Source organism: Eleginops maclovinus, chromosome 1 (assembly GCF_036324505.1).
Source record: "Eleginops maclovinus isolate JMC-PN-2008 ecotype Puerto Natales chromosome 1, JC_Emac_rtc_rv5, whole genome shotgun sequence".
Classification (NCBI taxonomy): domain Eukaryota; kingdom Metazoa; phylum Chordata; class Actinopteri; order Perciformes; family Eleginopidae; genus Eleginops; species Eleginops maclovinus.
This window is the reverse complement of record NC_086349.1, coordinates 18,945,495-18,972,783: the sequence shown is the minus strand read 5'-3', so window position 1 is coordinate 18,972,783 and position 27,289 is coordinate 18,945,495. Positions and strand designations below refer to the sequence as shown.

The 27,289-nt window shown below is 39.1% G+C and overlaps 1 protein-coding gene across 4 annotated transcripts in view; it reads right to left on the bottom strand.

The window, feature by feature from the left end:
• tmcc1a (transmembrane and coiled-coil domain family 1a) overlaps window positions 1-8,135 on the bottom strand; it is a 41,404-nt gene extending 33,269 nt beyond the window's left edge. Inside the window, exons 1-2 of one of the 4 annotated variants that reach the window (XM_063885926.1) lie at window positions 8,030-8,135; window positions 6,595-6,675 (exon numbers count right to left, since the gene is read on the bottom strand). The gene's annotated coding sequence lies outside the window, so the exon portion shown is untranslated. Of the gene's footprint in view, window positions 1-6,594; window positions 6,676-8,029 lie in introns of those variants that run through there. The other 3 variants (XM_063885941.1, XM_063885933.1, XM_063885950.1) reach the window with 3 other exon arrangements.
• Window positions 8,136-27,289: the final 19,154 nt, after the last annotated feature.

Here is a 27,289-nt window from a genome sequence, read left to right as displayed (position 1 = left end):
GAGTGAGAGGTCCTGCATCTTTGTTTCATTTAAGGCTCACTGTTCCACCTTCAGGGTGATGACGCAAAGGAACACCAGATGGATCTTGGGATGACGATAGTCCTGTTCTGCAAAAAATACTTAATTTCATCTCTTCTGAGCAACCATAAACTGAAGTTCCCTATCCTTTTTTTACCCCCAAATGTTTAACAGTGTCTTCTTTAGACAATTCAAACAAAAAAGCAAAACTTTGGTGATCCTTTAAGGAAAATTCCCTTCGCTTCCTTCTTGGATCACCCTCAGAAACATCCTGGATGGATGTATTTTGCCGTGTTAAAGCCCTGTCCAGCACAGAAACCGTGCGATTATCAGCGACTAACAGGTGTCAGTGGCAGCCGGGATCAGCGGACTCGGTGAGTCAGCATGTTTCTCAGAAATGTCACAATACTGTCAGAGGTGAATTAAAAACAACCACATGGACAATGGCCTCTCTGGAACCGTGTCAGCCTCACTCATGCCCTTGTATAACTACACACAAACACACACATAAACACACACGTCCTTGTCCTTAGCTCTGTAGCTCGTTCCATTCAGCAGAGCTGCCAGTCGTCCTGCTGTCATTGTCTTTGGCCGGCTGAACTGGAGAGACGGGGAGAGCTCAGCAGGGATCTGGCACTGGCAGACTGGGAACCAAGCACTTCACACTGGCATTTTGCAGACTATGACAAGCATGTAAGAATTATTATAATACAGAACATCCAAGATTTGGTTTAGTTATAAATACGTAACAATCTTTAACTTCCTGATTTATTTGTTAAACCATACAATATCGCAGCTCCCTGTACATTTTAATTCTAGATGGCAGCAGCTTCATTCCTGGATGAATTGATAAAGATGTAGCACTGAAGTGTTATAAATTCCCATCCATTATCAGAATTAAACGAAGAAAACAATCACAGGTGATTATTTAAATGGGGAATAAGCCCCCAGAGTTCCAATGGGGAGAGTGACAGCTCTAATAGCTAAGCCATAAACCAGGTGATGTGCAATGTAGCGTAAAGTGAAACACATTATTTATCAGTTCAGTGTAAAGTTTTATAGTCTTGGTATGCAAATGTTGCCATAGTTACAATACTCCACGACCAAATACCGGCACAATAACACAGTTGTCTTGTGATGATTTAATTCTACTCCTTAGATATTTTGTATATATTATTACAGTACACCGAATTTACTCTGTTTTATGTGATATTTAAATAATTTTCTTACTTCTGCAACTTACTTGCACCATTATGTCCATTGCAGGGTTTTATTTCCACTTTATGTGTTTTTCTTCTATGTTGAGTATATTCTATGTGACATTGTTTGAGGAGCCTAAAACAGAATTTCCAAAACTATAACGTGGCTATTGTACACATGATAAATAAAGCCTTTCGACATAAAACAAGTTGCAAGCTGCGCCTGACTAACACAAGTGTGGTCTCAATCTGGCCCGTGCTCTCTGACACTGAAGCAGCCATGTTGTTGTTCATTGCTGAGCATACAGTCGGTAAACTCAAAATATGGCCATAGCTTAAACAAGCGCATGCAGTGTTTCCAGAGGAGTCTGGGAGCTGGCGTGGAATAGACCACTCTTTGTTCCCTCTGAGCCACACACAGGCCCATCGCCGCTCTTTGTGCAGCGCCTCTTTCACTGACAGACACACATCAATAAGAGAGGAATTAGGCCAGAGAGTTCTGGCAGCGATGTGTGTGTGTGAGCGCATGCACAACATTGTGTGTGTGTGGTTTTACCGGACAAAGACAGCAAAGAAAGAGAGAAACAGCCGGAATTATACTGTGTGGAAATGTGCATATGTGTACTGTACGCGTGTGTGTGTGTGTGTGTGTGTGTGTGTGTGTGTGTGTGTGTGCGTGCGTGCGTGTGCGTGTGTTGTCTTTAACCGATGGAAACTGGACCATATTTCATTCAACAGCTGCATAATGACAGCATAGGCAGGAAACAGGAACAATCGTTATTGTATTTACCCTATGAGTGTGTGAGTGAGAGTGTGTGACCGCGTGGGGGGGTAGCAGAGAAAAGCACGCTTGTGGCAGCTATGACAATACAGGAGATGACTTCAGCATACTGCAAAGAGTGTGATAAGAGAAACAACTCTTTGTATATCAGACAGGCAGAGTGAGTGAGAGAGGAGGGAGAGAGAGAGAGAGAGGGGTACGGAAGAGGCAACACTGGATCAAAGGGAACCCGTCCACGGCGTGTTTCGCCCGGCAGTATCGGGTTCTGCTCGGGCGCTCAGCTCAGAGTGTGTCAGAATGAGGAGGTGAATGGCAGGTAGTTCCCTGACAGAAGTAGGCACAACGCCCTATTGTGCAAGATGAAACCCACAGGGAGGCCCCGCTGCCAGAGGGCCGCTCAGCTTTCCAGGAACAAGACAAACCAGAAGACACACAATCATTTACGTCTACACATGCAACATTAAAAAGTCACAGCCCCACAACTGGGTTTACCGGACACTACGGATTTGGTCACTCTGTTGGCGCCAAATTGGATAAATTCTTTCAAAATATTTGTTTATTTTTTCACACATATAAACTTAAATGAAGCAAAAAGTGTGGCTGTGGATGTTACCTAATATATAATGTATATCTTGGTCAACAAGAGCCATTGCTATGTGTAACTACATCTTTTGTTAACATATCCCCTCATACTGCAGTGGAAACATACAAGTTGTTGAAAAATATTAAAAAATAGACATACAGGGATATACTGAACATGAGCACACACAGGGAACAACAGGTGGTACATCAGGAGCGAAGCAAATCTGAGTCATCTAGAATACCCAGCAGTCTGTGAGGTGGGAAGCTGCACAGAAACATCCTGCTCATTTTAATTTCGTATCCGGAGAAGCACTGTTATGTTGATGATTGTAAAGGCTGTAAGTATGACATATATCTCTGAGGTATAAGATTTACAGAAGGGTTGTGCAGTGAAAACAACCTAAATAATTGAGGACTGGCTGCATGTTAAACATTATGTTGTGCGTGGCTACATGTTGACAGGGGAAGCCTTGTTTAAGGAACACCTCTGCATCTGTGCTCAACACCACAGCAAGTGTCCTAATGAATAATTCACCATGTGTATGGAACTGACACGGGTCCATGTTCACTACCACAGAACATACCAGATGTGTCCGAGCTGTACTGAGGATGTCTTTTGCTGTTTGTGAGTAGGGCTGAACGATTTTGGAAAATAATCTAATTGCGATTTTTTTCCTCAATATTGCAATTGCGATTTAATATGCGATTTTTTTTTCAAGGTCCTCTTCTCATGTATTTTTCAACAAACACAAGCAATAAATCAATCGTGATTACAATCGTGAACCTTGTGAGGTAGCAACAGTAGCGAGGCACGTTCTGCACAATACCTGACGTTGCGCAGCATCTTCCTTTTTAAAGCCAAAATAATTCCACACAACTGACGTGCCGCCCCTCTTTGGTACCAAACTTCCAGCCGTGCACTCTTCAAACCAGCCTGAGGCCATTGTGCAACAGGTTCAAGCGCAGCGTTGACTTCTTTCCCTGCCTGCTCGGCTTCGCTCGACTCGGCTCGCTCGCAAGTCACGTGACCAGATCACGTGACCAGTCAAATCGCAGCCTTTGCGGTTGGAAAATCTTGTTTTGTCATATCGCGATATTATCGCAAATGCAATTAATCGTTCAGCCCTATTTGTGAGTAACGCCGATGTTCACAAAGGGGGGGATTAAACAGACGAAAGTATAAATTAGTAGAATTTATTATATACCTTTCAAGCCCTGGAATTGGTAAACACCTACCAGGTTAGTGAAGGCCACTTTGCAGGGCCTGACCTGACCAACATAGCTCATATTTCCCCAGCTCTGGCAGTGCACCATCACCTGTCAGCAGGCTGGAAAGCACCTACACTGTACACACCAGCTGAAATCTCATACCAGAGATTGTGTTAAAGGCACACAGACATTAGGAATAGGACATGCCATCCATGTCGGGGTCAACACACACTTTTTAATACAGAAATCTGCCAGGTTATCAGGCCAGAGGGTAGCTCTTTGTGGTTCCTCCAGGTGAGAACAACTTTACGCAGTCAGATATAAATCAACAAATCATCACCTATTTAAATAACTCTTCAGTCAGTTTAAATGCTCAGGTAACTGGACACCTCCATCCAAGCTCTGGTCTTTAAGCTCTTACCGTGTGTGATATTGGGCTCAACACGTAGGCTGTGGGTCAACGATGTCAAGTCTGTGTTCAAACACAAGTTAAAGGAAGGTATTCCACCTGACCTTAATATCCATTATTACATGGCTTAGTTGAATACTCAATTCTGATTGGTCAATTCAGAACATATGACAAGTTGTTAATCCCGTAGTACAGACCACTGTCAAGGACTTATTCACCGTTGTTAAGGAGGATCAAGAAAGAGAAAGGAAGGGATGTAAAAATACGGAATGCTGGACATCAGATAAATCACCAGAAGATGACAGACAGGAAGTAAACACTAACAGGAACACGGTATGGGCTCTGCAGCGTTTAAGGACTTGTTAGTGGATCAGAAACTGTAAACAGACTTAAACCTCAATCAGTGCTGCCGTAAAGTTGTTGTTGTTGTCGCAGTTCCAGCCATTGGTGCTCCGTGGAACGGAGGGGTTTTTTCTTAGCGGAAGAAATAAGATCATTTTTGAGTCAATAAAATAATTTCAATTAATATTGGGAGTCGAGTCGTTAGTTTGTTTAGTATCTGGCCGTGTAATAAGCGGGATAATGTGCAGCGAGGCAGTCATTACGGGGAAAAGAAAATCCCACAGGCTCATCAGGGAGCCCGACACGAAGCACATTATCCCTTACTTAATCTTAACCTCATTTATTAAAGCGGAAACAAAAGGGCGATTAAACACATGTTTTCAGAAGAGCAATGTCTATATTAAATTCATATTGGCAAAATCTACAGTTGTCCTTTTGTGCAAAAATGTATTAACACGTTTTTCTGAGGCTAATACGGGGGCTCAGAAAGTTAGGTAAATAAAGCGTGTATCTTCTTAGGGCATACATACAGTACGTTTTATCCTATAACAACCTATCCTTCACTAAGTCGCGTACTTCAGTCCTTTTAAGTGTAAACTCCTGCGAAGCTGTGTGACCCATGCATCATTTCTGCCTCCTCCTTCAAACAGGAAGGGATCAGAGGGAAGCAGGCAGCTCGTTGCCACTGGTAACCACAGCTTTTATAAAGGCATTTCACCTTCATTCTGGAAGTGTGGGAGTCTGTCCTACTTGAGAGAATAATGCCAGTCTGTTTAAAGTCACAGCCAAACATTGTATTTGTACAGTAAATATTTCTTGACGGCATTGGCAAAAAGGAAAAAGTGTGTTTCCTCTCTCGGGGTGCAATACTTCCTCTTCAGCCACTGCTGACCTTTGGTTGCAACAGAACCAACATCCCGGCCTGAAGGATGCTGACATTAGATTTTAAAAAATGTGTGAGCATCTGACTCATTTTGAATCCCATATTGAACATTTATCATTATCATTTATTCGGGAGAAAAAGAAAAAAAAATCTAACTGAAAAACAAAACCTGAGAGTAAAACCACAACTTCACAAAACTCAAGATGATATCTAGTGTCACGGTGTGATTGTTTCTCCTCAATTGTCTTTATATGCAATACATTTACATTGAACAAGAACTTTATTTTTGATCAGCCCTTCTATTTATAGTGTCTCCAAAAGTTTCAGATTTCAGACTTTTACATGATTTGATCTGATTCCATTAGAAGCTTTTATCCCACAATCTAGTCCAGCATATTAACCTTGTTCTGTTCCATACCACTTTAACACAAAGATATACATCTACAGCCACTTACTCTTTGTCATTCCAACATACATCTCTACCAATATGGTCCACACTTGACATCTACCTTTAATCTTATTCATTCGTTAGTGAGAAATGCCATCTACCCGTAGACAGGGCCAATTAATCAGACCCTGTGACAGTCAGGTAAGCAAACAGCAAGCTGTGTTAATCTTGTGATCTAATCTAGGATAAGCTCATGTTCTCCCCATCAGATGCTGAAGTGTTACAAGCAGCTGAACACAAGTCAGAGGAGCAGCAAACTTCATCTTTAAAAAGGCCACCGAGTTCTATTCTAGCAATATGCCTGCAAACACCCATCCATATACACTAGCACGTTACACTCTCAATTCAGCTCTAAACCGGGAAGGCACAACGTGAGTGCACCAAAGAAGAGGGGGAGGGGGAGGGGGAGGAGGAGGAGGAGGAGGAGGAGGAGGAGGAGGAGGAGGAGGAGGGCAGCGTCATCATGGTGGTCTGACTGTCGGAGTGAGACATGAATGGCTGCGTTTGCAGTGCCCTGAAGGGGCAGCCAAGCTCTCAGCCACTTAGCAGAGTATGCTGAACAGATAGGGATACATCATGTCACACCAGACCCTTCAAACCCTCTACATGTGTGTAAACTGTACATGCAGTGCATCAAAAGCACTAGGTAATACAAATGGTTAGCGATGTAAACAGATATCAGTTATCAGAATGAATGTGAAGAGTAAGTGGAGGAAAACTAACCTTCAGTCCATGTTCACGATGCTGGAGAGGATTTCCTTCATTGCAGAGGAGAGGACAACCTGCTACATCAGGCCCATGGTTCTTCAAAAGAAGAAGAAAAGCAAAAGTGAGATGGAAACTAATCCTCTAAATGCTTTCTTGGCACATTGTACTCCCTGCGCCTTCCTGCTATAGCCTGAGTGTGAGCCAGACACTGATAATGATAGGTTGTGGGAAAAACTATCCTCTGTGAGGAATATTAGGCTTCAGATGAAATGAGGCAGAAGATGTCCATCCTTACTGTGCCCTGAATTGTCTTCAACCAATCATTTAATCTGCAGGCTGAGACCAAAATAAACATTGTAATTTATGAAAACTTGTGTTGAAAGTTGCCGGGCCCTGGCTAATATACATGTAAACCATTTTGTCCATTCCTTACAAGTATTGTCAAGTAGTCTGTAGCAGTTTGTGGTCTGTTGACCGCCTTGTTTCTGTTGATTGAATCTGTTTTCACCTGATACGGTACAACAATACTGTCTTTTATGTGCTGCAGAATAGGAACCTGCTATAAACCAGTTTTAACCGAGTAAGGCTAGGTTACTTTGAATCTTTGCATGTGTATTAATAAAATGAAATAAATAAAATATGAAAGACAGACACACATGGTGACGGCATCATATTGAATAGAAACAAAGTTGAATTGATCAACTGGAAATAAACACCTTTTGCAACAGTGTCCATTTGAAACTCAAACTAGCAAACTCTTAAAACACATGATGACTTATGTCTTTGTTGTTTAATTATTACCATAAAAGAAATGACACATACCTCTTTTAGATTCTACATTTCAAAAACAATTTCTTTTCTGTCTCGTATACTTGCTGCAGAATAGTAACCTGATATAAACCATTTTTAACTATGTCAGGCTAGTTAACATTTTACACATTTAATGTTACGTCTATGTTTTTGCTGTTTAGTTCAAACTCCATAGGCAATGACACAAACCTGTTGTATATTTTAAATTTTAAAACCTTTATTTTTTATGTTTTAAGTACTGCAGCAAAACGCCTGCATTTGAATGCTATGATGACAACTCAGGAGATGAAATAAAGCGTTAGAGATGGTTACGAAAGACAAGTTGAGTAACAGTTAACCGTATGTGCTTTACGTTTTATGTAAGTTATAAGAGACGTGTATGTTGTGAAATAACGTGAAGCTATATGTATTGATCTAAAATCAATACTGGTAGAGTTTGAGTCAGTGTTGTCAGGGAGCAGCAGCAGTGTGTTAACGTACTTGACAGTTGAGTGTGTCATTCTACAGAGCTGCTCGTACGATGAAACATCTACAGCGACACTCATAACAGCTTTTCCTCGCTTAGCACACATCACACACAAGCACAAACTGATGGTTAAACTACCAGGAACAAACGAACTTAAAAATATTTCACACTTACTCGGGTGATAGCAAACTGTTGGAGCCGACACACAGACGTTAGCGAACGGCTCCCCTCCTCCGAGTCCCGTCCGCCCCACCGCGGTCCGCGCGTCCTCCAAGCTCTGACGTCATGACGTAGGACGTAACCTAACAGAAAGGGGCCAAAGATTGGGATGTGATAAGAGGCCTCACTCGCGTATTTGAAAAACGATGGTTGCATATAAAAAGACATTAGAAAAAAACGTTTTAGTAAGAAATTCCCATAACGTAAGTTTAGTTTAGTTGGAATTTTAAGAATTGGAAATGAGATCAGGAAATCGTCCATTTAAGTTAATAATATTACAAACGTTTGGGATGAAATTAAAAAGTAAGCCGATCGCTTTTTAACTTCAACCTTAATTGATGCTTCCAATTGAGGTAGACACATGTGGTAGTTAAATGCTTAACCTAAACTTCATAGTGCAACTTTAACATTTAATATCATACATTTACTATATTCCCGTCATCACGAGTGTGTCTTGCTTTATTTTATATTTTATTCAAGTTTGTATTTTATATTTTAAAATGATTTTAAAATATATATGTATATAATTTTTGGGGGGCAAAAATCAAATCCATATTTAATGAGCATTGTTGAATTTAAATAACAATGGGGAATTAGCACATACAAAACTGAAAGCATAGTAACTGGTATTTAGGCATTAATATGGCATGGACACTGTATTCTTACATGTATCCATTTTCTTTTACACGTAATTGGTTTATTCCTCTCTGCGCACAACATGAAATACACTTCAAATAATACATTCAAAGAAATGAAGTGTCCAATTTACTTAACTCAGTTATGTCAACCGCATAACTATGTTATGTCTGATATACTAAATGCAGTTATGTCTGATATACTAAATGCAGTTATGTCTGATATACTAAATGCAGTTATGTTTGATTTACTAAATGCAGTTATGTCTGATTTTAGTAAACGCAGTTATGTCTGATTTACTAAACGCAGTTATGTGTGATTTAATAAAGGCAGTTATGTCTGATTTACTAAAGGCAGTTATGTCTGATTTACTAAAGGCAGTTATGTGTGATTTACTAAAGGCAGTTATGTCTGATTTACTAAAGGCAGTTATGTCTGATTTACTAAAGGCAGTTATGTGTGATTTAATAAAGGCAGTTATGTTTGATTTACTAAAGACAGTTATGTGTGATTTACTAAAGGCAGTTGTGTGTGATTTAATAAAGGCAGTTATGTTTGATTTACTAAAGGCAGTTATGTGTGATTTACTAAAGGCAGTTATGTCTGATTTACTAAAGACAGTTATGTGTGATTTACTAAAGGCAGTTATGTTTGATTTACTAAAAGCAGTTATGTTTGATTCACTAAAGGCAGTTATGTTTGATTCACTAAACCCAGTTATGTCTGATTTACTAATTGCTGAATTCAAGCATAGAATCAATCCATGATGTTAGTTACACCATTGTATTTGGTCAATTCTATAGTCCTACCACATTAGAACATTGTACAAATAAAGTTAGACCATATGCATTGATAGCCCACTACTACTTCTACTACTAAAACTAATAGTATTACTACCACCAATAAATAATGATTAAACAAACTTACAAGGTTCAAAGAGAGGGGATCAGCTGAGCTTTCTTCGGGAGGGGAGGGTCTCAGCAAACATTTCTGGAGTGTATCTGGACAATTTAAATTATAAAATTATATTAGCATAATATGACACCCAAGTAAACGATAGCCCACAACCACAATGTGTTTATCCAAAGCATCCTATGTGACATAGTTTAAATGAACTTAAAGCTATGTGTCAACTTGTGTCAGTCTGTTCAGCTTCTGAAAGTAGATGTTAGTCCAGCTACCACTGCTTGAGACAGGTTGGAAAGCTAGCTCTGGCAAGCTACTAGTTCTACCTCCGTGCTGCTAGTGCTAGGCTAATACTAGCAAACTCCCCCCCATGGGTTCAGAATATTTTAAACTTATTCTGTATGTTTATAACTAGTGATACTGCTTGGAGAAACGGTGACACATGACATGAGTACGTGCTTCCAAATATTCCCCGCCATGTTCTTTTGTTTTAATGAGGTTTTATTTCACCAGGGTTTTATTTCATTTTATTTCGTTAATCAATGTTGTTAAGAGAAAGATGTATGCTTAAGGGCACCCCCCACCAACTAGTTCGCCTATGCCTAGGGCCGGCCCTGCAAACAAACTTTCGACCAACGTTTGACATCAGTAGGCCCTAGCTGCAGGTGAGGTCCCGCTCGGTCCAGCAAGCACACTACTGCGCATGTGCAGAGAGGTAATCGCGTCTGGACACGCCATTAAGTTTCAATGCCTTGATTAAATAGTTTCAACACAACAGACTTATATATTACTGACTTCTTACACTCTTGTTTAAATGCAATGAAACCTTATTGTGTTGATGGTCAAACATGCAATTGTTATGTAGGTTCACCATAAAACAATGACCTAATTCAAACCCCATCCAAGTTTCACTTCTTTGAGTGTAGCAGAAGAGAGCAATGGTTTTTTGCCCTTTTTTGGTCAAAAATAATAACATGGCTGACCTTATTGACACCATTTGGAATATATGCCAGCATCGCACTACAGCGTGTTGGTTATTTGGTCAAAGCCAAAACTGCAAGAGATAATAATAAGTGATGAAAACTTCTTAAGCAGGGTTCAAAAAGATTCATTATGTCCTAGAAAAACGAGATAGTCTCCTTTATTCTGTTATCCATATCTAACCAAGACAAGCCAACTGAAGACTGAAACCTGGCAAACGAAATGTCATCATTTCTTATTCCAGAAAACAAGTGTTTTCACATAACACCTATTTTAACATTTCCTGTTCTATAGCCTGCTCAGGCCAGCAGTATACAGTATGTTGGCAGGAGCATTTCATTGCTGGATAATAAGTGCAAGGTCTCCTTCTCATAGCCTCGGTAGCTATGGCAACATAAAATGTATGTGCCCACCAATGCTGAAAAACGTTATTTTCATCCGAACACTGATTTCATGCTTAATGGGCGTTTCAAATGTACACCGACAAAAAGCAGAGTAAAAAGCCTCCAGCTTGCAACACATGTACTTTCTGTCTGAAATGATGTAATAATTGAGTTTTAACAGGCTGTGGCAACATTGACACATTCCTAGAAGTGGTAGTGAGTAGTAGGAAAGATGTAATCAATGACAACTATACTATAAGACAAGATAAGATCAATAAAGCAGCTCATTTTTGGAGTTGTAACATCCAAGGAAACATATTGTAAACAATTCATCAAGTTTGATGTCTTCCCAAAAATATTAATCGTTATATAAACACCAGTTTGACATAACTGCTACTAAAATCAGTGTTGTGTATTGTTCCTCCTAGACTTAGATCTGAATCTACAGAATATAATGCATTTTTCAATCATCTGACTATTTTTTTTTTATGGATTAATCGGATTTGTTCAATGCGTTATAATGGCTATAATGGAATTATGCTTCTTTACTTGTGCTCTACTGTCTCTCCACAAGATGACAGCATTAACACAGACATGCAGGACACATTGGTCTGTTACAGAACATTGCCTATTTCCTTGTCGTTCAGCTCTTTTACACAGCATTTAAACTTCACTGTGATTTTGTCTTAAATCACAAACAAACTGAACGCTCTGTACTTGAACCATGTACTTGTGAATGGCAGCAGGAATTCAATTAAATAAGCAGGCCATACATTGTGTGTGGAAGCTGCATTGCTGAATCTTTGCGCTCCTGGTGGGCTTTGGAGCCTTCAGTGGGATCTTAGAGGGTCTGAGAAGGGAGATACTTGTCTATAGTATGTTTTCTGAGTGTGTTGATAAGTGTTTATAGTTTTTATTCATATCTTCTGTCTTTTCAATTCTGTCCTTTTATGTCCCTGAATAAAAATGTTTTATATGGTTCAGCATATCCAACATGCCATATTGAGTAAGTATTGTAAGTACAAGTACCATTAGTAAACTTACTATTTAGCAAAACATTCACAATATATGAGCTAAAATAGAAAACCGATAGCACTGCACTTCAAAAAGAAGTTTGGGGGATTAATTAATATTATTATGGTCATCCTAAATTACAGAAAATGTTAACATGATTTCAAAAATGAAGAAAAGGTGAGAGCAGGAGAGAAAAGTCAACAAGAACAAGTACAAAGGGACAGAAACAATGGCGAAGAATTACGGTATGTGTATATAATGTATGTACTCTACAAGTAATAATGGCCATGGCTGAACATGACATTCAGCTTCTCTTGCTTTCAACACTGAATTGGCAAAACAAATGAAGAAGATTTACAACAACTCCTTGCATACAAAACACAGAATTTCAGTGTAGTTATACAGTCTGTTCCTTATAGGAAACATATTGCAATATTACGGTTCAGTATGAGCCTCTGTTTCAAATTAGACTGTGCCAGAGGCCATAATTCACTTATCTCTACATTTCACACACTCATACTTCACTTTCTCTATAAGTATCTGAGTTTTTCCCACAGGTTTGTAAAACACCCACAGCACAATTTTAGTTGTGACATTCACACGAGGTTTATCAAGCATCATCCCGGCTGTACCGATGGTTTATCAGATTTTGTTATGCTACTTTATACCGCTAAACCATAAAAATGTGCATTCCAATATTGTACTTTTTACTCCACTGCATTTGTCTAACAGCTTTAGTCCTATTTACTCAGATTTAGATTAGCTAATACCAGCAGCAGCGGTGGCAGCGGCAGCAGAGAAATGGAAAATTAGATACATCTTTACCAGCTGTAATGAACATATTGATGTATCAATAGTGATAATCCACTAATTTAATACATGATTCTGAAATGGGCTCACTATCACTCACAATAAGTAGTTTTACTTTGGGTACCCGGTAATTTGAGCATTTTTACAATTTGGTATTGCTATTTAATTAAATACGATTAGATACATAAGTCTACAACAACCTCTCAGTATATTGTCATCGAAGAACACTTAACTTCTGCACCTTCTCCTCCGTTTGTAGACTTTGGCCAACCTCAGGTCATTTCAGAGAGACAGCGTTCCTGGTTTTACAAAAACAGATACAACTTTAATTAACTTGCTTAAAGTGGAGAAAAAGTTGAGGCATGTTCGTTTACTCTCCTTGGTGATCTGCAAGATGTTTGGAAGATGTACAATGAACATTTCCAACACATTTACACTGTTTATACACTCTCCTAGTAACTTTGATTCTTGCCCTGACCCTCTATAACTCCATCCTTTTGCCCCCACTCCAGAATGAGTCGTGACACCACTGTAGGAGCGAAAAGTAAAAATAGTTGTATCTAATTTCTCATTAGGCAGGTGAAGATTGTAGCTGACCTTGCAAATTGGTATTACCATAATGTAAATTGCTTAATTTTTTTAATTTAAATGTTTAATCATAATAATTAAAAAATGAAATGAGGCCTATGACAAGTATGATTCACCACAGCAGCTGTCTCTCTCTCTGCCATATGTGTGACGGTTCAACACATACAGCATCGAGAGAGTTTGAAGTATTTATGTACAACTCTGCTGTAAAAGCTCTTAGTGATTGTGTCCGAGTTGTTGTTCACACAACAGGATGTGCAGTGTTAAGTTCACATGAAAAACATCCTGAAGAACCACAAAATAGCTTGCGTTTTTGTTTAACTGCAATGTCCTCAAATAGTAGGCTGTCAACAAGTGTCATAGATGGGTGTTCTGTTTTTCACATGAACACATCAGACCCTACCATTGGCCAAAGGACTCAACAAAGCTTACACACACAGAGAAACTTAAATTGAACATACACTACACACTTACAAACACACAAACCACAGGCAGGCTGTTTTTCCTGCTCCCACAGTAGAGCAGAGGATAATGGCAAAGATTAGTGAGAGCGGCTGATGCCTAGCGGCCCTTTCTCCAAGAGCAAGGCAGACGAGGATGCCGGCTCTCAGTGGCCCTCGCCAATTAGAGCATCCACTCCAACAGGTCGGGCCTAATGAAGAGTCCGGAGCATGGGAGTGGAGGAGGGCAGTCAGACATCGATCCCCAGCCTGGTGAGGGCACAGCTGGGGGGCTGACAAGGGAAAGCCTGGGGACTGAGGGACCAAATCTCTTTCTCCTATCATACATACGTCACCCCGAGGGAGATATGGCTCCGTCTCTGTCTGTGTTCCCTGTTTGACCCCTCAACATCATTATACTAATTTTCTTTTCACATGTTTTAAATGATTCTCCCGGTTGATCCCCAAACTTCAGTTTCTGATGTACATCAATAATGCAAAGTCCGAGGTGGAGTTTTTTTTGTCACGTTGTAAGTCTCTGGTCCCTCTAGCTTTGTATGTCAAACTTAGCTACAGGGAAATAGAGTTTTTTAAGATTGACGTTTTTCAGAACACTTCTTACCAAGAGGTTTTTGTTTACTCAGAGTGGAGGTTACTACCTCTTCTCCTTTCATCTCCTTCAGATTAAACAAACACTATTGAAACAAGGACAGGAATGGGTTCATACTGTATATGTCATGTAAATAAAGCAACCTGTACTCGTAATGGCAAATTTGATAAAGCTGATTATCACTGACTGTAATATCTGTGGGGAAGCTTGAGGGATAAAGGTAGTGTTATTTAATTCACTTTGTACGCCACACTAGTATTGCAGCTCTAGGCATGAGGAAGTCTTTCTGCCCCGCCTGAAACACTGACACCTGCTGAATGGATAGCACTGTCCCTATGGGATATAGCTACTGATTTGTCCCCTGGCTCTTCCATTAGTGCCAACATTGGATTGACATTTTGGTTCAAAGTGAAATGTGATTTACCATCAAATTTGGTACAGATTTCGAGGACCACAAAGGGTGTATTTGAAATACTTTTAGGACTGTTCTAGCATACTGATGTTAAATCATAATAGCATGATAGAATGTGCAACTGGAGGCACCTAAAGCAGTAACTGAAGTGGTTGTAAGTTATTTGCAAGGTGTTTATTTGTCAGCAAATACATCATTTCCCCATGTGATGGTGTGGAAACAGTGTAAGATGAAGTTTCAAACTTTAAAAGGTGTACAGATCAAATTAAAATAGCCTCAAATGTCATCCATTGTAACTAAGCAGTGACCATTGTGTGTTCTAAGCAGTTAGCGCCTAACAATCAGGGACTTCTAGAAAACAAAAATAAGCGCAGTATTTCTGGGCCCAACTTAAAATAAAATAAACACACATACACTGTTTTGTATATTCTGATCATGCCCACTGCTGCTCACTCTTGATAAGGTCAGGACCCTCCGCCTCCTCGTCAGCAGTGTTTCTGCATCTCCATGGTGATCAGCATGCTAATAGAGCTAATTGCCATTTCTTGGTTTGGATTAGCATTCAGAGGGAAGGGCTAGCCAGCATCGCAGACTGCCATAACGGCTAATGCTGACATTAAAGACCTTACAAATATTTTTGTGCAAAACTATCAGGGTTTACAACATGGAATATAAAGCTGTAAAGCCTAATGACCGATGTGACTGAGGGGATTCCCTGATTCAGATCAGCAGCTTTACATTTTAGATTGTTTAGCTAGGTGTCCTGATGGAAAAGTAGATTGTTACAGACATTTGTGTTTCCCGGAAAATATACTAATGACTTTGGAGATCCCTTACATCAATGAAGTCAAATTCGTAATTTTCTACAACACTTTTGTTTATGACCAAATACCTCACAAAGTCCCTTGGTTCAAGAGTACTCTCTATTTTACATCTTTATATAATATGTCTGCAAATACTCATTTAAATAGAAAATGGATCGATTTATAGTTGACGTTTGTGGCAAGCGATTTAATGAACCCAAATATTCTCAAGGCAGATATGGAGTCATTGATAGTCATGGAATAGACAAGAGGCTTCGGAGATATTTTGAGAAATGCTGTGAAGATGAGGCTTAATTGCTTTTCTTTGAACCTGATTTACAGACAGAGGCTCTTATAGGTGTCTTCATCATCAGGGAATATTGGTGGGCTGTGACACAAATACTTCATGATCCAGTATGAGTCATGGTGGGAGTAGTTTTACACCTGAAGTTTGACAATAGGGAGTTCCATTAATGAGTTCCTTTAAGCCCCTGACAAATGTTTGACTGCATGAGATAAACAAGAAATATTATCAGGAAGAGTCGATTTCCTTTCAGGCAAATTTATGTAAATCTGGAAACTACTGTGCAAGAGGCAATCAGTTTTCTTTGTGGATGGAAGCATATGTTAATTTCTTTTTTTTTACATGTTTAATTGATAACATTGTTAGTATCACAAAGCTACTGACCAACTGATTTAGATAGGCTTGTATTAACCCTTAAGCGCAAAGCAAGAACAAGAACTGCCGTTGTGGGTTACAAAGAGTAGAGGCATGCCGTATTGATCTGAGTTAATGTAATGACAGAGATTTTGGAGGAACAGAATCGATCCATATGGCAACGGACCAATTTAATGAACTTGTGTGTCAATGCTCGATTCCAAGCTGAATCGATGGAAGGGACTAAAGAAACAGATAGAAAAATCCGATAAATAGATATATGTGATTATAACTGTCTTCTTACTGTGCACAAAAGCATGGGTGCAGGGAGGAGTAAGTGTTGTTTAAATCTAAATGAGGACAAAGACAGATTATTCAACTGAGGAAGAAAAGGTAACAGATTTGGGACGCATACCCAAGATGGTGATTCGGATTAATCTCCTAGCTTTAATTGGTTGGATTCAACCAGCATTTTTGTCTCACCTAATCTGACAACCAACTTGAGCTCCTCATTACCAAATATCAAACCACAGATCGGCATGTAGTCCTACACTTACCTGTATTTTGGGAAAAAAAAATACTTAACCTTGTGCGTCAAATGTTTTAACTTAAAGGATAGAGTACTTAAATAGTCATTCCTATAATCAAATTTCGCATAAATTAGAAGAACCGAGTTTGACAGAGTTAGAGCAGCTGTTTATCTGTTCAATCTTTATGCTTTTACAATATACTAATTATTTCCTAGCTATAGCTTCATTTTCTAATGACATGAGGTGCATCAGTTTGATAATTATCTTATATCTTAATATAAACTTTTATTTCTTAAATTAGACTGCTCAAAAAATAACTCACAATGAAATCCTCATCCTTAACCGATGCAATTTCAGCTTTGTCGTTTAGTATGAAAAACTGTGATAGCAGGCAAGCAGTTTCCCAAACTCGTGCTAAGATGTGAACTTGTTGGTAGTTAATCTTATTGAATGATCAAATGAAATGTAAATGTACAAGTCAATCACTGAAACAAAGAGAAGGCGGGAGGATAATAACTGCTCTTGTCCTCTTTTCGATTTTGGTTGATTGTCTGAGCGACAGGCCTAATACGCTTCGGTCCATGCCATTGAAACTATGAGATTTTCTTTCCTCCTTACATTGTGCTAATAGGGTATGCCCCTTTGGGTTTAAGCCACATTCTGTCTTATTAAAGAGCTTGGAAGTCATTTTAGGACATGGAGAGAGCAATTAAAATCCACAATGGCAGTCAATTTGAGGAGAAGTCCTTACTGAAGACGCATATCAAGAATGTCTTAGCACCTATATCCTTAATATTCACGATGACTTCCACAACGCTACTATCATGACTTGTTGTCATACTACTGATTGTATTAGATACACGGCTGCTTGCTACTACTTCGAGAGATCCCTGACTTTTTCTTTACATACAAAACCTAATTAGTATGGAGACTCCAAAATTGAGCTGTTCTTGCCCAAACACACTCTCTCACACACACAGAGAAGAACACCACAAAAAAAAGCATGTGTGTAGATACACATACAAACGATTGCTAACACATGTGTAACAGCTCTGACCTTCCCACTGACAGCAGCTCCTTTCAGTGGCTTATTACTTGGTCAATTAAAAAGAGAAAAAATAGGAAGCTCCACCAGTTAGCAATTACTATACGTGTACATGCGTGCGTGTGTTATATGTTTAATGACACGCAAATCTATAACACCTTTCTACCACACCTCAGTTTAAGTCATGATAAACAGCAATCCCAGAATCCGCAGAGGAGGGTAAGAAGTCTAGTACTAATGTAACGTCTGACTTCGTAGATACAACAGCGGCTAAGTAGTAAAGCTGTATGATCGAGGAGGGTTATTGCACTTTTCTTCCCGTGATTCACATAAAAGAGCAAAGGCTTCCATTAAGAAGACAATTCTTGTATATCCTCTGAGAAGCAAACTATCACATTATCAAAAATGCTTATAAGCTGGAAGGCCAAACAAAGCCCAAAGTTAGAGTTGTTACAGAACTGTGAGAAGACTTTAGAATGGTAGATCATCATTCAAGATAGATCCATCACCACAGTGGAGTTGGCATTCTGCCTATAGGACCCCACCTCTTTTACTTTCCGTAAACTTTTAAATTTGGATGAATGTTGGAATTATTTTTTCCTCTATTGGCTACCGTAAAGGGGCATCTTTAAGGAGCTATTTGGATGGTTCGCTATGAAATTTTGCACCGACATTACTGTCTCCCTCATGATGAACTGTAATCACTTAGATGTTCTTATAACCTATTTCTCTATTGCCATTGTCAGCTAACCGTTTCTTAAAAAGTAAATACCTCCAAAGCGAAAGACATTCCCATCTTCGTCAGTTGCCCTTTTTATTTTTGTAATATCAGCCTGCTACACTAAGGTGATGAACTTGGTAAACATTGGCATTGGCTGACATCAGTATTTAGCTCAAAGCATTCCTTAAACTCTAAGTACAACCTCAAATCATACACACACACACACACTATAAAAATGAGCAATCTTGTTATTATTTGCCAGTTATATTCCTGTGTTAATCAATTGGCTTTTTAAGGGGGGTTAAGGGACAACGGACGGCACAGCGAGGAATCCTTTAATTGAGAAAAAAACCTGCTAAGACCAGCGGACGGACATTGAGATAGAGCGAGTTGATTGTGGTAAGATGAGGAGGACTGAAGGCAGGTAGTATTACTGAAGGCCATTTCTGGTTATACAAGACTCAGCAGGTGGTGAAGAATTAGATGAGAAGAAGAGGAGGTGGGATGGTAAGCTAAGAGTGGAGTTTATAGTAGCAGGCTGATGGTTAATGTGAAGTACACAGTTTGGGAGACAGCGTTGTAGCGAGATATCAATCACCAGTCATATTTGGAGGATGTCACAGCAGGTAGATGTGTGCATCTAGAGAGGGGAGAGCAGTCATTTGTAACCTGCTTGTAAGAGATCTTTATTTTTTTAACCACTTCTTTATTTTTAATCCAGTCTCCTGCCTAAACAATAAAGAATTTTCCTGCACATTGCTTCTGTTAATTAATGCCTTTTGTATCTTCTTCTTGTTCTATTCATTCAAATGTAAGGCGCATTTTAATGAGCCGTGCTACATTAAACGAAAATGGCCATGCCTAGCAGTGTGTGCATGAGAGAGGAAAGGCGAGAGCGGAGCAGGGATTGTTTGTGTGTAGGAAAAAAGAAGGTGTGACTCCCCTCTCACTCGGCTGATTACAGATGGAGAGGACTCTGTGGAGTTCTGCTGCAAGTTCCTGCTGCCTGAGTGTTGAGTGTGCCTAACGCTCTCTCCTCTCTATTACAGCCTACAGCACCGCACACACACAAACTCGCAGAACAACAACCCCTTTCTATCTTTATCACTTTAATTCTCTCCTGCAGATATCATAGCGTTGCCTCCAGACAATAGGAGATCCTGCTTGGCCTTTCTCTCTGTAGTTAATGTAAAGCTATATGTGGGTGGAAATTGCTCTCAGCAAACCCTGTTAATTAATACTTAGATGAAAGACAATCTTACATTATAGGTGAAGACCCTCAATTACTGCTCATTTATTATGAAGACACTTTATCTCAACAGTAAAAGCTTATAGCTCAAGATCACTGTACGGCATGCTGCGTACATAGATGATACTCATTATCACATATTAGTGTTGTGTGCATGTTTGTACAGTAAGTTACATCCATGGTTACGAAACACAATACCCCCTACTCTTTAAGACAAAAGCACCTTAAGGACTATTAATGAACAATTCCATCCACAGCAAAGGTTGTGCAGAGGAAAATACCAATCACATGGTATTACTAGTCTCTAAACCTCACTTACTGTATATCAAGAGGATTTTTTAAATCTTTGCTGGATCTGAATTTGTTATGGTGCGAGAGATCAAAAAGACTGGATTCAAATACAAGAAAAAGAACTGTTGGGCAACTACACTATCAAATATCTGTAAAGGGACTCCATCAGAATAATTTCAGGGGATACAAATATATAAAATACATTTAAATCCACCCAAGTTTAGCATGGTAAGCATCTGGAGCCGAATCTGAGCTTAGGGCAGCTGTGCCGAATACATGTTCGCAAATAAAAAACACTTTTCGTTCAATATAAAGCCACACCTGCATCTGTTGGCAGCTCGTTTGTGTATTTTATCAACCAAATATCCCCGACATCCTCAGTTTGTATATTTCCTTATATGTTTCCGGACACTGACATATGGAAGGAGGGCTTTTGTTGGGACCGGAAATCCATTCAACCTATGAAACTTCAGCACTAGCCCAATGTTTTTAGTTAAATATCTTAAAACAGTTTACAAAATGTGTGCTGTCATAAGTTTTACCATCCCTCGTGCTGGTTTTTATCATCACTATCTATCAACTTATTTATCTCATTGTATATTTTCTTCCAATTGTTATTTATTTTGTATTCGTACAACCAATCTTGAAGATAGTCAGGTGGCCAAGATTGAACTTAAATTGATTTACGAGACCATCCCCGCATTCTAACTTGCTTCCCAGTTTCAAGTATTGGAAGTTGTGAGTACACAAAAATGCAGAATTTAAACTGTTCATCTGAACGTTTAGGATTTACAATAGAAAAATAATGATGAGGCCTAATTAAAAAATAATGTTTAATATGTCGACCGAAGTCTTTGAGTCCTGGGCTTAGTGAGTGTGAAGTAGATATGTATTACTCTGCAGACAAAACACAAACTTTCTGTCGTATATTTTGGTGTTGATCGGTTGATCGTGTACGTACTGTTCATTCAGAAGTAAAGTGTGCTTTTAGGGATCCCATTTGGGGCAGTTGAGTCAGCATGACTGTCAGCCTCGTTGTTTCTCAGCTCGATCAGCGTGGCAGCAGGACAGGCGGGGGCGTCTGACAGGGACAGAGATGAGGCCAGAGAGGCAGAGGGTGGGTCAGGGGACATTAGTCACACAACAGCATGAAACAGACCTGTCCTCTCCATTTTACTTTCTTCCAGTCTGCTACTGGTGTCATGACCAAGATCCCCATAGATACTGACTCTTACTGCTACAACGCACAATTCATCACGAGATTGAGTCTGACTTACTTTAGTATAAAAGAGTCATTTTCTATTTTAGTGATTTATCTATCTCACCCTTCTTGTTGAAAATAATTGCAGTGAAACAAACTATAAGTGTGATTTTCATCTCAACTCTCTCTTAACAAAAGTCCATCAGGGTTTTGACAGCAGACCGAGAATCAATCTCAGGTGGCGTGTGCAGAGCGTGGCCTCGCTGAAAGACTTGGAAGTCTCTGTTCTTTGCGCACTGGACTACATCACAAAACTATTATCTTGGAATGCCAAGTCATATAACCTACAGAGAATCAATTGTCCTGCACTATATGTCCTTAACTTTACAGAAAAATCTCACATCAATTAAGCAAACTACAGATTTAACAACAAAATATAAGATCCTTACGGTTTGGAGGCAGCAGAAAATTGTTGAAGGAAGGGAAACACGGTATGAATACTAAAATATTTTGTTTAGACAGGATCAGGGTTTATTCTTAATGTGACATTTGAACTTTTTCCCTCATGGGTATAACTGCATCATGCATTGACAAGGGAATAGGTCAGCAACAAGAAAATAAGACACCACAGACATAATTCATATTGAGCATACGTTTGAGCCAAAAAATAAATCCCTATGATATTTTGATAAAAAACCTATATACTATGTCATACTATGTCATGTATCGCTTCAGTCTCCCATGTGTCTCCATTTGTGTGTGTCTAGATAAGCATGCCTGTGTGTAAGGGTTTCTGCAACAATAAGAAGCCACCCACACAAAAATCACCACACCATTATGTCATCTTTAGTGGCCCATTTAGTGAAATCAGCTTACTTTCTTTGCAGCTCAATAGTGTTTTAGGAGAGACAAAAGGGCCTAAGCAAAGAAATTCAGTTGACTCGTGTAAAGAGAGCCCATCTGTCCCACCTTTGTCAGTTTTCCCCCTCACAACTTCCTGTTCAGAGCACAAACATACGCATCTTATTCAACTATACAGAGGCCCTGGATTCATCAGTCTTTATTATGAGTCGCCATCTTTGAAAAGTGTTTTTTTCAGACACAGGTGCTATGTGAAGTCTTCAATGTGGTTGATGCTGCTCTGTTATGTTCAATTTCAAAGAGAAGGAAATGGCATTCTTGAAGGATAAGGCTATACTCAAATAAGAAGATCAAAAACAGACGGAAACAACTATTTCCTTTGCAGCAAAAGTTTGATATAGTTTATTTATTTTTGCCGTAGACTTCCACTGATGTACAACAACAACAAAAACACATAAATGAGCCACAACGTTGCCTTAAGTGACATATTCCTTTGATATAAGGGCACTTCACATTGTTTAGCCCATTTTCCATTTGGTGAGGTCCAATAGCAACCTTCAGAATCAACTGGGTGAGTTCACGTTGCTCATGTTACTTATCATGTAACTATAGACATCACAAATCCCATTGTATATCATGGAGTCCACAGTGGAAGCCCGATCCAAACATCCATCGTCACAAGACCATTATGTTATTCCGTTTGTCTGATATCAAATTTCAAGAAAAATGTCGCTAATGACAAGATGCTAATAAAAAGCTGATGCATTCTTCAGTGAAATCATGTTTTCTCCATCACACATTTCCTCCCAGCAGTAAACATTTTTAAATTTAAATATAATGTATCCTTCAAAAGAGAATTTATTTGAGTCAAAGCAGAGGAATGATGAATGCGTGCCTGTCCTGTGTCTGACTTCCATTACCTTACAACTCTGTCTGTATCTTACTGAGATGTGACAAGATTTCAATCACAACAAAACATAATTGACCATGTCTGCCTCTTAGACCAAGCCTTTACAGTCTGACCTTTACAACCTCTCAAAACTTTGCAGAGAGAACAGTGTATCTTCATCGCCTGCAGACTATTAGGTTGGGGGAACAGATGACTGTGTCAGTGCTGCTCTTTACTGTAAACAATGGCTGTGTTGTCGTCCCGGGAGACCACTGATTTGTCTGATGTTGGACTAAAACAATATGGTCCAACTTCAGATGGAATGACAATAGCAAATGCAATGACAGAAAGCCTGAACTGAACACAACCTTGTTAGTAAAGATACAGCAAGAGAACAATTGCTGTGACCTAATTGGTTGAGCTTTCATTTGACTCTAACATAATAACAACAATGATATTAGTACTGATACAAGCAAGTCTCTCTCAGAAGTGACAGGAAATGAAGATGTGGAGTATTGTAGTCAGGCTAGACCCTCACAACAACTGACAGAGCAGACAGCCCCTTCTCTTCTGCTTTCTCCAGGGACTAGGTCAATAGGGAGATTTACCACCTGCAGCTGCAGTCACACATCTAAGGGGGTTCCTCTGTGATTCGATTCAATGCCTAGGTGGTCTTTCCAAGCATGACACACCCTGAATAATAATGCAATTTTCTTCTTGTATGTATGTCTATATACAGTGTGCTAAAAGTAAACCTGACAAAACCTGACATTTAATCTGTATTGAATCAATGGCAAATGTTTCACCAAGGGAGGTTACTATTCTAGTAGAGTGAAGGTTCATTTTCACTACATGAGTGGATTCTTTTCTTGGAACTTTTCTTGGAGTGTCTCTGATTGTTTCTGTCATTCAACAGATCACCGGGCCCAAGTCATCTTTAGCCTCTATGTGTCTAAATTGGGGATGTTGCAGATATGACATCAGATCTTACATCTATGTGTCTCTCATTCATCACACAGCCTCACCGATCAAAGACACGGCCAGACATAAATAGCTGCTCGTACTCTGCTCTGAAAATACACAATCAAGCACTCCTTAGCACAATTGTCTGATGTCCACTTTAGCTTAAAAACTTACAAAAATGTGTTGTGATGGTGTGTGGCTGTGTTCTTTTACTTGTTAGAAAAACACAAAGACAGAACAAGGTTGACAATAAAGGAAGGTATTGAATATTGGCTGTTACAGAACATACAACTCGTCCACTTCCCATTGCTGTATTTTTTCTTTGTGCCAAGTCCATGTCAGTTTTTAAATCAGTCAACACAAATCCAGGTTACGTCTTGTCAAAGCAAATCTCAACTACAATCATACCTTTTCATAAGCAAACTGCAAGTACGTCACAAGTCTTTAACTGTTGGATCAAGAGATAACCGGGAGCCATCATGAAAACGCTGCACCTGCTTTCATCTTGCTAACACACACATTCGAGGTACAGTGTCCAGATGCAGCAGCTACCACTGACTGACTGAAACCACCTTTAATCTAAAACTCTTTACTGCTAATTCTCAGACTTTTCTGTAGGGTTTTACAGCATTTATTTGCTCAACCTTTTTAGAGACTCAACTAAATCCAACTGCTACTGCTTCAATTAATGAAACCATTCACCCATGTATATCAGAGTTATTTGAAAGAAAGCAGGATATCTATAGAAAAATGTATTTCAAAATGTAACTTTAATTATTCTTTGGTTCAAAAAGCAATCTGTTGAACATCCTGACATCTGATTTGTAATATATTGGAAATTCAATTATTTTTTTGTAGATATTTGCAGTCAGACTTTCTCTACTCCTTTGGTCTCCTGCAAAGTATGTTTGCAAGCTCCAGCCTGCACAAAGCTGTGCCTCCTGTGAACTCGTACACAACTCTTGCCACCAATATATCACACTATTTGGGACTGAATTATACTGCCTTTGAAGGGAGACAAGAAGAAAGAAGACTGTATGTCAGTCTCAAGCTTTGACTTGGGCTGCTGTTTATTATTTTGCTAAAGGGTAGCAATGAACAGTTAAGTGGAAGCTAAATGTTATTCAGGTACTGTATCTGATAAGGACGCCTCCCTTTGAAAGTATTGTGCGTGCAACTAACTAGGGGGAAACCCGAAACCCACTCAAAGATTATACATCCCTACATTTGGGAACAATTTGGAATTTCCCAAGAAGAGCTGAAGGACATAGCTGGCAGAAGGAACGTGTGTGGTACCTTGCAAAGCTTATTACCATAGCATCCAGACCTGAATAAGCAGCAGTAAATTAAAAGATAGTAGCAGTAACACCAACAATAGCGGGAGAAGTATTTCTAAGGGTACAAAAAGTGATAGATATAGTGGCTAGGTCTGCAAGATATGATAAAAATGTGTGCTTGCGTTGTTAAATATAGCTGTAACAATATTACTAGCAAATGATCACACAAATGCTAAAGTGTACTCAGTTCTGCTTTTGAGCTGCTCTCAGTAAACTGCTTGAATACATACATATTATATAATAAGTTGTTGGAGCTATACTGTATTTTGATGTTATTTAATGGTAAACATTTTATATTAAATTAATCATTATTTATTGTAATTATTTTAGTTATTTATAAGTAATTATGTATGCTATATTCTGAAGCCAGCCCATTTGACCAAAATACTTAAAAACAGAGAGAAACTGTGTTATATTCCAGGCAGTTATACTTTCTAACATTTCTCTAAATAGACCAATTTAAAAGGATCATTGTGTTTCCTGCTGTGCGGGGAGAAATGAAAGCGAGAAATGATACAGCATTTGCATGCAGTGACATTTATATCTGGTGATAAATATACTTTTAATATGCTTCACAGCTGTCTACTATTCCTCGCATATTAGATCATCTAAGCTGAAGGATGTTCAGGGTAGGATACCAGAGAAGGATTGAGTGCGTGTCTGCCATCCCTCCTGGTCACCTACACAAGATGGATGGTTTCCATGTGACGGTGAAACACCTGCAGCTACATCCTTCTACATGTGCAGATAGTGATACATCACTATCCTGTTACATCCTCACACATTTCCACACAGCCTCTGAGGAAAGTTACAGAGTGCTGAATATATCGGGTCTCTCTGGGATCCATGTCAAATATTTTGAGGGTAGTAAAGTTTTGTCAAGGTTAATTAAGCCCTGTTTCAAGTTTTGATATAGTCTCTGAAATCTGAAGCTAGAAATGACACTTAAAAACTATGTTTTTAAAAGGTGCTAAATAAATAAAGTGATATTATTATTATTATAGGTGAAGCACATCAATGACTGAAGGGACAGAAACAAGTAGCATTTTTTACTCAGCCTATTTCTTTATCAGGCAGAACCAATCTGTAATCAACAGCGATAATGTTACAAAGCCTGATAAAACTTGTAAGCACTGACTCATCCGGCAGAGATTGAGCAGCACTAGCACTCATTTAGAATTTCTGATCATCTGATGAATGCAAATCAAGTATTACCTTTCCTTTAAGCTATAAGTGTAGCGGTATCATGTTACTCTTTAAGTGCTAATGCTACTTTGTAGTAACAGTCTGACTTCTTCAGAGACAACAGATGCCTGCCGCTGTTGAAAAACAATGCTATTAGAGCAGCGAGTGTCGACCAAAACAGTGAAAGGTTGGCTTGACACCAAAAACAAGGAGCTAAAAGAAAAAGCTCTTTATAGCGGTGAGGAAACTGCAGACTCGGTTGATTATTCTCTGTAGATATAAGCACGTATCCACCAAACATTGTTAGGTTTGACATGTGGGGTTAGATGGTTAGGGTAATATTAACATAAAAAGCCAATAAGAGCAGAGTGGGGTGTTGGGTGGATGTATTCTAGCATCTACCATAATTCTTAGAGTGTCAACCATTTTTACATATAAGTAAGTGATACCCCTCAATCCTACGGAGCCCATGTGTCTGTTATTCAGTCATAAAAGCCATAGTTCATTGCGAAAAGAAAGAGATTATCGCCAGGGTAATGAGATTGTTTTATCAAGTTTTGAAACAAAATACTGGTTTGAACAATAAAAGCTACTTCAGAACAATACAGATCAATCTAACAATGATAATAATTATAGCTTTCACACAGTTTGAAATAATGTTTTTATTTGTTTCAAGGGATTTTCAGACACCATTATAGTATG